At 37.9% G+C, this 12,509-nt stretch overlaps 1 protein-coding gene and 1 long non-coding RNA gene across 3 annotated transcripts in view; one reads left to right on the top strand and one right to left on the bottom strand.

Annotated features, from left to right (window-relative positions):
- Nucleotides 1-1,007, top strand: part of LOC135210959 (uncharacterized) — a 4,189-nt gene extending 3,182 nt beyond the window's left edge. Inside the window, exon 3 of the long non-coding RNA XR_010313597.1 lies at nt 892-1,007. This is a non-coding gene — a long non-coding RNA (uncharacterized LOC135210959). The remainder of the gene's footprint in view (nt 1-891) is intronic.
- The window catches only part of LOC135210957 (organic cation transporter 1-like), a 29,490-nt gene extending 17,785 nt beyond the window's left edge, over nt 1-11,705 (bottom strand). Inside the window, exon 1 of one of the 2 annotated variants that reach the window (XM_064243937.1) lies at nt 11,618-11,705. The gene's annotated coding sequence lies outside the window, so the exon portion shown is untranslated. Of the gene's footprint in view, nt 1-11,280; nt 11,544-11,617 lie in introns of those variants that run through there. The other variant, XM_064243938.1, reaches the window with a different exon arrangement.
- Nucleotides 11,706-12,509: the final 804 nt, after the last annotated feature.

The following is a 12,509-nucleotide window of genomic DNA, read 5'->3' as shown; positions in this document are numbered from 1 at the left end:
GGCTTCCTTTACACAGTCACCTCTTCTATATGACAACCAAGTAACGGTTTTTTTTCATTTATTTATTTATTTTCCTCATTTAAGTTGAAGGAAGAAATAGATATGGATTACTCCGTGTTATATGGCATATGATCATGTTTTGTTATCATAATTATCATTATTATTATCAATTAATTATTAACAATGACTTTTCTTCTTTTATACTTTTTATTAAACTTCACCACTTCATTGTGTTCGTCCCCATTATTATTATTATTATTGTTATTATTATTATTATTATTATTATTATTATTATTATTATTATTATTATTATTATTATTATTATCTTGATATATGTAAGAAGGTGCTTGATGGTCCCCAGATTATCTAAACTGTGACGTAGACCTATTTTCAAATTCACGATTTCCAATCATCCATAAAAACATCTCATAATAGCGTGAGTCACCCAGATGGTGAAGAAGTCTGCAGTGGTGCAAATATAAATAAAATAAATAAATAAATATATATATATATATATATATATATATATATATATATATATATACATATATATATATATATATATATATATATATATATATATATATTGTGTGTGTGTGTGTGTGTGTGTGTGTGTGTGTGTGTGTGTGTGTGTGTATCAACGAAGGAAGCCTCTTTCTAAGTCACCTCGCCCTCTAAGCTTTGCTATAACGTACAGTATAACGCTCATAAATTTTATTTGTTCTTTTGTTTTTTAAACAAGTTCAGTGATGTAATATCACCACTGCCTAACTGTGGATGGTTGTAGGAAAACAATCGCCCCTTCTCAAAATCTCTCATTACTTACCCTTTGGAAATCTTTTAATCTCTTCCTTGACCTATTATAGTGACTGTTCGAAGCCTTTCTTCCAGGTACTGCCTTTTGGAGGCCTAATTCTCACCAGAGGCGTAGACGAGCTAGTGTTAAAAATTAATCCATAAGAGAAAATGGCCAGGCCGACAGCGCATGGCTTCCATGCGGGCAGTGACATGCCTCATGGTCTGAGCGGCATAAAAGACGGACAACCAAGCACGTAGTCGCCACCATCTAGGAGGAGGAGAAAAATAATCCACCAAGGCCATAAAAAGGGTCACATGAGCGGCACTTCCTGATATCCGCCTGGCTGCAGAATCCGGACACTTGCCCTTTGACTCACCCCCTTAGAGCTTGACCCTTTCTCCATGTGGTTGTTTTGAGCCTTAGTTTTCTTTGAAGTGAAAGTCCCTCTAAATTTTTGCCCTCCCTGCTGGCACTGAAGATGAGGACTCCCTGTCTCTGACCAAAAGGTAATGTACCAGAAGTGAGGTTTCGAGTTTGTCACGAATCTTTTATTCTTCTGCTGTACTTTTTTCGTTTCCAAAGTGCAATTTCCACAGAGACCTGAATTCATTTGTGCAGTGAATAGGTTTCCTAAATTCAAAACTGTTTACCAGTGTTGAGAATCGAGTTGCTTTGGCACTCTCCATGCGCCCACTCAATTCTCTTTAATTGCGCTAAATTGTTTTTTAAGTAACCGATTGTGTTCTCGATTGCAGGAGTTACTAGCTGTGGAATCAACTGTTCATCCGCTTGCGCCATGGTCCAAACCCCTGCACTTCACTCTACGATGTCCCTTGAAGTGGATTTTCCTTTGTTTCTGTTACTAATGAATTTGCTGTAAATTTAGTTTTTCGACAGTTTCCCCATTCTTCTGATTTAATTTGTTAAATGTAAATGTGAGGTTAAGTGACCTAAGTGTTTATCTGCAACTTTTCCTGTTGAAGTAAGGCCTTCAGCTCAGACTATTCTATTTATGCTTTTGCCTGAATTAGCATCCTCTGTCAGATTTGAAGTTTTACGGTAAATTTTCCTATACCCCTCAATGTAAAACCTAATATTGTCTCCTTTAGCCGGGAATAAAGCTTACTGGTCAAGTTAAAACTTAATATTGGCGACCTTTACTCGAATTCTCGCAATCTGCAATGTGCAGTTCGAATCATTGCCCCTTTGCAATATGCAGCTATCAGCCATAGCCCCCACTAGGCTGGGTATAAGATGGAGAAACGAACCTTTATGGTAAACTCCTTAATAAGCACACAAGTGAACAGTGTTCCACGGCTTAAGTATAATGTTATTGTATCTTATATGTTAGGTGCGATTATAATCGGGGCTATAAAATCTATTGGAGATCAGATAGACCACGAATAATTCACAGAGAAGAGAGTGTTAATTAGCCGAAACAGAAGATTTGGTGCTATCGCATGTTAGCCTGCATGTCTTTCAATGTTAAGATAGGTTGGCAGTGAAATATGAAATAGTGCGTTATTTCCTCTTCCCCGTCCTCTGGACAATTTGCAGTAGCCCGACCAACAAATTTTCGTTCACTGATCCCCCCTCTCTCTCGATAGCCTTAGCAAGTGAAATTTAAATTAAAATTTTTACAGTTCCTAAATCGTCCTTTGGGAAAATCTAGCATTCACAAACCGTATCTCATTAGAGGCAACGTGAGCCCAGAAGTTTTGCACGTAATAAAGATAGCTTTTTCTTAAATCATTGATAAGGTAAGCACAAGCTAAGCACACGTCTAAATGTCATTTCCCTTTTAGTACGAGTTCATGTGTCCATTAAGACAAGCGAATTCTTCATTCATAAAATGCAAACAGAAACGAGACGGAAGAACTAAACCCCAAAATTGTTGAAGTCTACCCCATATCTTTAGGCGAGATTCAGCCCAGATAGCTGTGTGACACACATGTAATTCTCGGTCCCAGTCATAACAAAAACCATGTGTGCCCGTTCCAGTCAAAACGCAGATCATGTGACCCCCTAATGTAGAGTAAATGAGCATATTATGATCACGTGTAGTCAGGTCCATTGTAGAATAAAGTTAAATCTTTTCTGTCACGCAAGTGATATAGGTAAAGAAAACTATGCCTCATGCATGGTAATTTAAGTGTGTGTATCACATTCTACTGCATTTAATCTTGCGTGCGCTGGAATTGTTTTATTCACACATTTAAGTGTGTATCCCAGAAGCTAACTGCTTCCCATTTATCTAGAGGGCAATATCATTTAACCCATTTCTGCTAAGCCTTCTATTCTCTGCGCCAGTTCCCAGGCGTTTCTCATCAAAACTAACTACTTTTCTAAGGCTTACCTTACCCAGTTTTACTACATTATGTGTTATGAACGCACCTTGAGTTCTATGGAACATCCTGAATCGTTCATCACGGACAAAAACCTAATTTCTTCGGAACATCGTGAATCGTTTATCACGAGCAAATTCTCGAGTTCTGTGGAATATCCTGACTCGTTCATCATGAACAAAATTCTGAGTTTTTCGGAACACCCCGAATCGTTCTTCACAAACAAAAATCTGGGTTCTTCAGAACATCCTAAATCGTTCATTAAGAACAAACTCTGAGTTCTATGGAACAAAACAGAATCATTCATTAAGGAAAAACCCTGAGTTCTACAGAAAAACTTGAATCGTTCATTGCGAACAAACTCTGAGTGCTATGGAACAAACTTAAATCGTTCATTAAGAATAAACCGTGAGTTCTATGGAACATCCTGTATCATTCATTATGAACAAACCATGAGTTCTATGGAACAAACTTGAATCGTTCAATAAGAAAGAACCCTGAGTTCCACAGAACAATCTTAAACCATTCATCATGAACAACAACCTGAGTTCTCTGGAACACCCTGGAGACCATTCAACAGCACAAAACTCTGAGTCCTCTGGGACAAACTAAATCCATTCCTTGCAAACAAAACTTGAAGTGAAGGGCCACATCCCATCCGAGCCTTTTCTAAAAAAGAGCACAAGAACTTCGGCACCATGCAGACGGAAGCAGATGGATGTGACGAGGGTAACTTTGGCTAAGTGGGTCCAAGAAATGGTAGCCACAGCAAAAAAGGAGAGAGAAGCCAGGGAAAAGAAAGAAAGAGCAGAAAGGGAGAAAGAAAAACTAGGTAGAGAGAAAAGGGAGGAAAAGGAAAACCAAAGAGCCCATGAGCTCGCCTTTGCCCAACAGAGGGCCAAGAACCCAGCCTGGCCTCTCCCCAGTCCACTTTCAGCAGTGTAAATACTCTTATCCAACACTGGAATGAAAACGAACCCAAGACTTTGGTCGACCACATTGAGAAGGTTCTTTAAACCTACAAACCTCCTCTCACCAAAGTGCCGCTAATCCTGGATGGAAAGGGCGCCGTCGCTTTCTGTTCCCTCATCCAGGCCAAGCAGGGATAACCTCGCCTGGGTTCAACAGGCCACCACAAAGGCCTATGAAATTACCCATGAATGCTGGAGACAACATTGGCGAGGCCAGCCTAAGGAGGCAGGTCAAACCTGGTCTGACTGGGCATACCACAAAACCAGGGCACTCAAGTGATGGCTGGAATCCTTAAGTCCAACCACTGCGGAGGACATCCTTGAGTTCTTCCAAATTGAAGACTTCGTGTATCACGGCCTCCAAGCCTTTGCCACCTACCTTTGTACACTTGTCAAGTGCTGTCACTTGGCAGGCAGCTGAGATACATACCATTCTCACATCAGCACTTTAGGATCTAAGATTTGGCCCCCTTCTCACACCTACAGTCAACCTCCACCCAAGAATTGACACCCACAAAAAAGGCCCATGTGTCCCCATTGTGAAAGGATAGGGCACCCCTATTGAACAGTGCTGCCTGAAGATTGAGAACCAGCCAGAGACTCCCTCTAAGTTCCCAAATAGGACCACGCCCAAACAAACCACGTCTGGCTCTTGGAGGAGCAACAATAAGCCAGCTCCTTCCACTGGGATTATGACTCATAAAACCTTAGGCCCTGCAACTGAGGGTCCCAATTCTGCTGCAGCTCCTCGAGGTAGCTACCTCGCACGCCAGGTCACAGCATTTGATGACACTGGCATGCAAATGTCCCTCATAAGGGAAGACAAGGTCATCTATTGACAGACATCAATTTGTCACAATTGAGGGTATCAATCTTATGAAGATGATGCTCCCCACCTTTAAATTGTGGGTCACCAGACCTCAAAAGTCTAAACTCTGCATTCTTGCTGTAGTAACTCACCTTCCTGGAGGTTATGACATCCTCCTGGGACAGAACTTCCAGTCCCCACCTAATTTGAGACAATCCAGAGGTCCTAACACCTCAAAGCATTCATCAAGCATAACTAAACTTCATAGACCTGTTTTATTAAACCCACTGCATGTGCCACGTGGATGACAAAGTGACCGATACAAATGTACGAGTGAACCCGTAAACAATAGAACGTGATGTTCTTGTTTACATAAGAAAACGATATTAAAACTCAATCCTTGTTGACTGAAATCCGATCGAATCATAGATTAATGTAAATAAGAGGTAGATAACGCAACCGAGTCATCGCAATTAATAAAATTCAGGTAGCTGGTGAAACTCAATTGTTTTGTAAATGAAGATATCTTGTAAGTAATTTTCTCCAAATATACCAGAAGTTTACATTTTACTCTAATTATGTTATGTAGGTTGTTTTTTCAAGCTAAGTGATAGTTGGTATCATGCAGTGAGACAAAAAAGTTTTTCTTGCAAATGGTCTGAAGGTTATGCTTCAAATATAGTCCCTTAAGTATTTTCATTTGGGTCATACCAAATTTATTCAAGTCACAATGTCAATAGGAATGTTTTTTTTTTTTTGCCTACTGTAGTTTTTAGTTTTCTGCAAAAGAAAACTATTGAGATGTCTGTTTGTCACTCAGTGCACTCTTTTTGTCTCCCCTCAGATCTTAAAACCTACTAAGACTAGAGGGCTGCAAATTGGTATGTTGATCATTCACTCACCAATCATCAAACATACCAAATTGTAGCCCTCTAGACACAGTAGTTTTTAATTTATTTAAGGTTAAAGTTAGCCATGATCGCGTATCGGGCACCGCCATAGGTTCTAACAATACAGGCCACCAATGGACCGTGGCTGAAAGTTTCATGGGCTGCGGCTGAGAGTAACATGGTCTGTGGCTGAGAGTTTTTTTACATTATACATTGTACAGAAAACTCGATGGCGCCGAAGAAACTTCGGTGCATATTTTACTTGTATTTATATATATATATATATATATATATATATATATATAATATATATATATATATATATATGTTTTGTTAAGCAATGTGTCGAGCCATTTGCTAGATTTATCACTTCCGGGAAATGTGGAGGAGTGTGAGCATCAGATTCGATGCCTTCAAACTGACCTATAAAAAATCGTATCAAAGACAAGGAAAGTCCTCTCATAACGCTCTTGTATCTAGGTAGGTTGAAAAAAAGAAATCGACTCAGTCACCATGACAGAGACACGTAATACCACAGTGAGTGTCCCGGGAGGCACGCAGCCCTTCTTTATCTTCTGACATAACAAAAATAACATTTTATCAAGGCTGAAAAGCAACTGCGTGTTCTTGGACCTTGACTTACCATAGCTTCACAATATTGAAGAGATGTTGATTAGTTGGTTTAGATTAAACGGATAAAGGCAGCGAGGCCCTGAGTGTAGTAAGGCGAGAAAGGGATTAGGAGTCCTTGTTTTGATCTCCTTTTAGGAGAAACTAAATAGATCATAAGGTCTATCACATCGTATATAGTAAGTATAAACCTGAAAATGCTATGGGAATGTTCTTTGAGGAAGGAATTTTCAGTAATGCCTCAATCAAAGGTGTTATTGTTTTTCATAAAATTCACACAAAAACAACTTCATGTTCAAGATGCTACTAAATTATTTATTTTGAGAATCATACAAGGCTACAACCACTTTCCTCACAGTATCTCGCGCTCACAGCACTCCGCACCGATTCGGGTTATTTATGCCGAAGACCAAAATATAGATTACATCTCTTGTCCTCAATCGTTTTTCTTTTCTAAGTACGTAATAGCACAGAAATTTATAAAACATCAATATGATGAAACTATATGTCCAATGAACGGCACATCATATCATTCTTGTAAGTAAAGTTTCACTATTATTATACTAAATTACAAGCTTATCATGTCGTAAAGCAGTGGTAATCTATGTATAGAATCGCACGAATAAGATTTAACGACGAAGCCAATTAAACGCGAAAGCCTTGAGGAAAATCATTACGGCATTGAAAAATATGAGATAAATATCGCCTTCAGGTTCCCTCCAGCATTAGACAGTCACGACATCTTGGCAAATAATTTATCGTGAAGTGGCGTTTTAAACTCACCCTGAAGAGGATGGAAAGACCGGAAATTTCGGTTCGAAGATAAGTGGAGAAAATGCGCAACACGTATCCACTGAATAACTGATGGGATACGAGTTTAGGCCCGAAGTGTTCGAAGAAAGAAACAGAAGAAGAAGCGAAAGAAAAGCAAATAAAACTTTACGATGACAGCTTTTTAAAACGATAAAGAGGAAGAGGGATAAGGAAAAACTAAAATAAAAAAAATATATATATTGTAGAAAAAGAGCTAAATAAAGATTAAAGTAAAAAAGAACATCTACTTTCATTAGGGAATTATCTCCAGGTTATACCGGACGCCTCGATACTGGCAGAGAACTCATCTTGGAATCCCTGTGGTTAAGAATCTTCCTGGCGAACCTCAAAATCACTCGTCTGTGGGTCCTTAGCTGAGGTCTCGAAAGTCAAGGTCTTCAGGACGTGATAATTTCCCTCCATGGTGCATCGAAATATGATGCCAAGTAATATTCATATTTATGAAACTTAAATTCAGTACACACACACACACACACACACACACACACACACCACACACACACATATATATATATATATATATATATATATATATATATATATATATATATATATAAGTTAAGCTCACTGGGACTCGAACAGTTCAAATGCGTATTTAGGCATTGTCAAGAGTGATGTTATATATCAGCAGAAATTTACATTAAATACGCAGGGATGAAACAAAAAATATCACAAACGAACGAATAAAATGTTATACACATTATTAAAGAAGAAGAAGAAGGAAGAAGGAAGAGGAAGAAGAAAGAACGGTCGACAGCAGGAAAGCGTAAGTGGTGTTCCTATCAATTATAGTTCGTTCCTTATCGGTTATCAGCTTCCTTGCCTAAAAAAAAAATCGATCTCGCCTTGAGTCAGTGTCATCTAAAAGCAGTTGTACCAAATAATTTCTCACGGCATCTGATAGTTCCTTAACATTTTTGAAGGCGAAAGATCTGCGATTACATGAGCAAAATCGCTTTTCTTACCATAAATAGGCGCTGTCTTCATTTCTGAAGACAAAACATTCAATGCTACGCGTCGGGTAGTTACACTTACCGAAAGTCTCGAGTGGCACAGCTCGTGTAATTGTCATTAAATTATAACAAATACTCGTTCCTAAATAATGTCAAACGATGTAACTACTAACTACTGCTAAAATAAAGTCGTACTAGAGTTACATCAGATATTGCTATCAGCTGGACAGCTCTCCTTCACTTTTCACTTAACCAAACGGATACATTGAACTGTCGTAAGGAGGCAATGCAAGCCCGTACCCAGAGCATTTTTTTTTTTATTACGGGAGGGGCGGGTCGTTTTCCTAAAACTGAACCTTTTCTTCTGTAAATGTCATTGCATGTATAGGTATATACAAGATGAAATACTTGAAAATGTTATTTTACTTATATTAAGAAGAAAATTTGGTTATGTGGTCTATGCACTTCTAACCGATTAGATGTTATTCAAAGCAACACCCCCCCCCCCCCGACCCCACCTCGGTACAGGCCTGGGCAAAGACAAAAAGATGACGTCCTCATCCTCATGTGATGGCATGGATTCACGCGTGGGCTGCTCGGGGAGCAAGGTGCGCTTGCTATTGCAATTGCAAAATGGTCTAATGATACACCAAAATATCCAAGATTTTCAACAAATTGATCGTGATATTCCCCCTGCAGATCGTTTTGCCTCGAGGATAATGCACTTTTGTTACCATTTTTACCGTTTTGTTTGATTTTGGCGCCATGTTAATCATTTTCAGCTTTTTGGCCTGCTTAAATCGTAGGATTTTGAACTGAAGAATTTTGCTGTCACTAACCAAGTGTTTCACTATTTCGTGAAATGTCGTGTTTCATCAGTTTGGCTTCCAGTGATTGTTCTCTAGTCTCATGTCAATGCTTTTTTTCAATTTAGAATGATTGCATAATATAACAGACAATGGTAATATGTAATTCATGACCCATTTGATCTGAAAACGTTCTTAAATCTGTCAACAAAATGCACAACATTTTGACTGAACGTGTTTTAATTTACTCATATTTCAAAAAAGCAATTATAAAACACCAAGGTTTAAGTCTAATGTTCTCAAGCACTTAAGATAAGGAATTTTTACAGACGTTGTAGTATGTCTTTTTTCCTCTCCCCTCTTCAGTTACTAATGTGTCGTCAAAATTTTGAGGACTTCAATGATAAGAGCTGATAAAAGAATCCCACGTCGACTGATAACAATCGACCAGCGCTGGTTTAGTGCTGGGACTTTTGACCTGCACAACAACAACAACAACAACAATAATAATAATAATAATAATAATAATAATAATAATAATAATAATAATAATAATAATAATAAAATAATAATAATAATAATAATAATAATAATAATAGTGTTGTTGTTGTTGTTGTTGTTGTTGTTGTTGTTGTTGTTGTTATTATTACCCAATCTAAAGGGATATTTATGCCCATATATACAGCAGCAAAGAAAACAACAAACAAGTATAAGAACAAATTAATAAGGCAATGAATGTCTGTACAAGTCAGACAAACTAAGAAAGTGGTGAAGGTGCATGGAACTGATATTACACCTTTTCTCGTAGGGAGTTAGCGCGATCAATGCACCTCACGTGATGCACTGTACGAATTACTTAAGTTCTTGGCAGCGTCCCTTCGGCCCCTTTCATTCCTTTTGCTGTTCCTCTGTTCAGATCCTTTTAGTTCCATCTTATCTCGCAGCCTCCTGACATTTCTTTCAAAGTTCAACTGCGAAGTTTTCCTCCCGTTTCACCTTTCAAACGTTAATAATAATAATAATAATAATAATAATAATAATAATAATAATAATAATAATAATAATAATAATAATAATAATAATAATAATAATAATAATAATAGTTTGTTGTTGTTGTTGTTGTTGTTGTTGTTGTTATTATTATTATTATTACCCAATCTAAAGGGATATTTATGCCCATATATAACAGCAGAGCAAAGAAAACAACAAACAAGTATAAGAACAAATTAATAAGGCAATGAATGTCTGTACAAGTCAGACAAACTAAGAAAGTGGTGAAGGCGCATGGAACTGATATTACACCTTTTCTCGTAGGGAGTTAGCGCGATCAATGCACCTCACGTGATGCACTGTACGAATTACTTAAGTTCTTGGCAGCGTCCCTTCGGCCCCTTTCATTCCTTTTGCTGTTCCTCTGTTCAGATCCTTTTAGTTCCATCTTATCTCGCAGCCTCCTGACATTTCTTTCAAAGTTCAACTGCGAAGTTTTCCTCCCGTTTCACCTTTCAAACGTTACTGCCGCTCAATTTTCCTTTCCGCGCTGAATGTCCTCATAGGTCCTAGCGCTTGGCCTAAATTTTACATTCCAATCACACCCTCTCTGAACGTCATCATAAGCACCAAAGATACTTCCACAGCCCTGTTGCAAAATATAAAAAATGGAACGGCGAAGTATGACAACGTGATACACCAGCAGAATGCAGACGAGGAGGCTTTGGGAAGAGCAATTGGAGCCACTAGTAGTTCTCTTGAGTTCCAATTTGTGATATAGTCAAAACCACATTTTCAGCCAAAGAGGAAAATGAATCTATTACTTTTAACAACCATTCTATTGTTTTCTAATCTGATGATTTACAGACTGGAAATCAGTATTTCAGTCAGTGGTAGAACAAAATACTGGAAGATTGCCGAAAAAATACCAATACCCCTTGATGTAAAAAAAAACTCATTAACCACGCCAATTTTCTAACAGCACCAGATGAGGAAACTTTAGGCGCTGTGAAGCAGAAATCTTACCTTTAGAGTCAAAAACATCAAATCGAATCACAGAAACAAAAGCGTAAGTTTAGCTGAATTTTTCGCTTTGCTAAAGTTCGGCCTCATGTCATCCTGACTACACCAATTCCTTGTGCATCCACTTTACTGTTGTGATGATTCATTGACTCTAAAGAGTGCTATATTGTTGTTCAGCCTTAACAATTATGTTGTTAGTAAAGACTACAAACAATGATATATTAGGACTACCTTGAGAAACACTTGATAAAATATGTAGGTTAGCGTAACTGACAATCCTTAGATCATTGATGGTCCTTTACAGCACCATGGAAAATCTGAAGTGCCGTCAACACCTAAGGTAAGGTGTTTGTGTGTAAGGCCTTATAGCCAACCAGGTAAAAAGGCAGTTCTGAAATCCATTTCAAGAGGTGAAGACTGTTGTCCGTAATCAAACTGAAACCAAGACACCATTTTTCTCAGTAAAGATATTCTTTCGAAACATTCTCTAATTTTCCTTCACGATGAATTTCATGTTTTTACTGGGAAAAGTAGCGCTAACCACCTCTAAAACTAGTTTTCAAAATACCTCCGGTATTTGGTGCAAACTGTAAGTGGTCACATCGGCAGGGCCGCAGTGCAAGAACTGACACATTAAAGAATCATAAGAATTATCGCAAAGACGCCGAGCGGCCTCTGACACAAACTCTAATCTGGCATAATAATTCGATTGGCCCAGATAGTGACGACTTTGGCATCCTTTTTTTGGGGTAACATACCTGCAGTCATTTTGCGGGGAGTAATATATATATATATATATATATATATATATATATATATATATATATATATATATATATATATATTATATATATATATATATATATGGTTTACTTGATGTAAAATGACTCCAGGTACATTACCACCGCAAAGAATGGCTATCGAATTAATATGCTAAATTAGGGATTGGGCCAGAGACCGCTCAGTGTCTTTGTAATAATTCATATGATTATTCTTAATATATATATATATATATATATATATATATATTATATATATATATATATATTTATTATGTGTATGTATACACAAACACACACACACTAACACACACACACACACACACACACACACACACACATATATATATATATATATATATATATATATATATATATATATGTCAGGCAAAGAAAGCAGGAAATGTAGGTGTCAGGCCTTCCTGACAATACCATCCCTGAGTATTGTAGTACAAATTTTACTTGGTATCTCCAATGTTGGATGCATTTCCTGTCTCCCCCTTCCCACTCGTTGTGGGGTGTCTGTCATTACCACCACAGCACTCTAGGATGTGCAGTGCTATTGTAGTGTTAATTTTACTTGGTATCTCCTAAGTTGGATCTAGAGCCAATTAAACCGGACACCGCCCCCCCACCTTTTTTTCCGTGTGTCTGTCAGGGGGAACCTACCCTCCAGTAGGT

Source organism: Macrobrachium nipponense, chromosome 4 (genome assembly GCF_015104395.2).
Source record: "Macrobrachium nipponense isolate FS-2020 chromosome 4, ASM1510439v2, whole genome shotgun sequence".
NCBI lineage: Eukaryota > Metazoa > Arthropoda > Malacostraca > Decapoda > Palaemonidae > Macrobrachium > Macrobrachium nipponense.
This window is presented reverse-complemented; position numbering and strand designations above follow the sequence as displayed.